The sequence below is a fragment of the Engraulis encrasicolus genome, chromosome 13 (assembly GCF_034702125.1).
Source record: "Engraulis encrasicolus isolate BLACKSEA-1 chromosome 13, IST_EnEncr_1.0, whole genome shotgun sequence".
Classification (NCBI taxonomy): Eukaryota; Metazoa; Chordata; class Actinopteri; order Clupeiformes; family Engraulidae; genus Engraulis; species Engraulis encrasicolus.
The window spans coordinates 6,727,983-6,730,482 of NC_085869.1; positions in this window are offsets into that span (position 1 = coordinate 6,727,983).

The following is a 2,500-nucleotide window of genomic DNA, read 5'->3' on the forward strand; positions in this document are numbered from 1 at the left end:
AGTTGTATTTTACGTTGGTGATTTCCCCTGGTACACTATACCATATCTTAAAAACAACAATTCAATTTTTTGTTTCATACCCAGAATCTGTGCGATCCTCATTAGCATTACATTTTTTTATACCAAATTTGTTTCTACAATGACTTTGGTGAGATTATTTGAAGTTTTTGGAGTTTAGATCACACTTATATTGTTGCTAATGGAATTACTTACTGGCATGGCAATGCTTTCACACTACAATTCAGGGTGAGTAAAAACCTTGCCATGAGATTGATCCAACCAGCTCTAATTGTAATGATTACTCAACACAGGTACAATATATCTCAGGTACCACGTGACAAGCGGTTTACTTCTTAATCCAGGACTGACACTTCTCAATGGCAGACAGTGCTTAGCTGTCTGACTGCAACGAAGACGTCTTCCGGATTCTTGGTTCACATTGCATGCTACATTGAAATAAAACAAGTAGGTCTTATTTTATGCAGCTCTGAATGTGTCAATGAGGAACGCTATTATGATTGGTGTATGATGACATCAAAGGTCCCCCCTTGCCCTTCAGTTTCATCGGAGTCTACTGTATAACGGTGTGTCACATTTAATGGGGCACCTAAGTCTCCACCCTTTCAGGGCGGCTCGTGGGGCTGGGAACGCAAAAAAACTTTTGACTGGGCTGTAATGGACTGATCAAAGCTATTTTCCAATCCACCTCGCATTTCCCCATCGATCACACATATGCTGTGCCTCAGAATTAATAACAACCAATCGTGTGCTTGTTGACTTCACTTGGCAAGCGATTTTTGAGTTATGTCTGTGCAAAAATATGTAATTATTTGGACTACATAAGACGTCGCATGTCCGACGTGCAGCCACTTAAGCCGCAGTGCAGCGGTAGGGTTGGCTGTGCCTCGGTTCACGTCAGATATGCGAGGCGCACGTGTAGTCTCTAACACAGTTTTGCATAAAAGCTAAAATAACGTTTCTTGCGTGTCGAAAATGAGTGGTCTTACGACGCAAATCCAAACCTTTCAAATTCACTGTCATCATATGTGAAATCCGGAGCACATGCCAAACGGGATGAGGATTTAGCTTGACTCGCTCCATTAACTCTCATTCAAAATTTTGAGAGCTCCAGCCCCACGGATCGGAAGTAGAAGGGCGTGACTTAGGTGCCAGTGGTGTAGTCTACGTAGAACGCAGGCATACGGAGTATACCCACTTCTAAATTTTAGGGACTTCAGTATACCCACTTAAAATGGATTGATCCGTTGTTTAGAATAGCATGCATAGATCCGTTGTTTAGAATAGCATGCATATATACAGTATACCCACTTCAAAAAATGCTAGAATATACAGTATACCCACTTCAAAAAAGTAGACTACACCGCTGTTAGGTGCCCCACTGAAACATTAAGTAGGTTTGACCTTCTTGTGAATACGCCTTGCTGTGTGGGCATGCTGCCTGAATGGCTCCTGAGCTTCCAGTCTACAGAGAGTGCGTTACAATATGCGACCTTGCCTCCTCCACTTGCGCTTGTCTCCTCGTCCCACCTCCTGGCCCCTCCTCCGTGGAGAAAACGATAAAGTTTCCCAGCTGTCAGCCTAGCCACAACAACTTTTGAGGGACTGTTTTTCATTCACCATCCCAATTGCAAATGAGAAAAAGACTCTACAATTGAACTTTTGCAAGATATTGAAATATAATGCTGTTGTCAGTGATGTCATCATGACGAGAAGCAAGTGGAGGAGGCAAGTGGAGGAGGCAAGGTCGCATATTGCAACGCACTCAGAGATCCAGAACACACCAGCCATTCAAGTGTAGGTGGTAGGTAGGTGGGAAACGTGTATCGGTTATCTGTCAGCCTGAACGTGTCCAAGGTTTAGTCCAGGAAGTTGAGCATAAACAGCCAGACACCGTGGAAAATAACTTTTCTAGATCACGTATTACGTCAAAGAACACCTTAAAATGGCAAAGAGCACAGATAAACTGTACCACTTGACACTGTACACTGTAAGTAGTGGCATTCACAAAATATGTATCCACAAATAGGAAGGGGAGAACCAGTGACATCATAGGGCAATCATTACAAAGACCTGAATTATTAATGCCTGTTAAGAAAAGGTGAACTAGACTGAATACCAATATCGAAAAACTCTCACGGGACATTCAAGGCTAACCTTTAACAACAAACGACAACATATAGATTTGTGAAACCTACTGCAATATTAACGTGAACCTCAAGGGCAGCAGTGATAAATAACAATGAAACAAGTTTGGGAAGGAACCGATCCATCAATCAATAAATCAATGACGTGAACAATGGGGGGCGAAAAGCCGTCCATTTGTCATTGACTGACACTGGAGCTTTGCAAAGAGGATGAACCATAATCACGGCTGGGAATTGCGAGAGCAATAATAATGTATGCATTAGACAAATGACCAAGTCATGATGAGTGTACTCACTGTACTGTCTCCACGCCTTCATCTCATATTCTGTGTAAG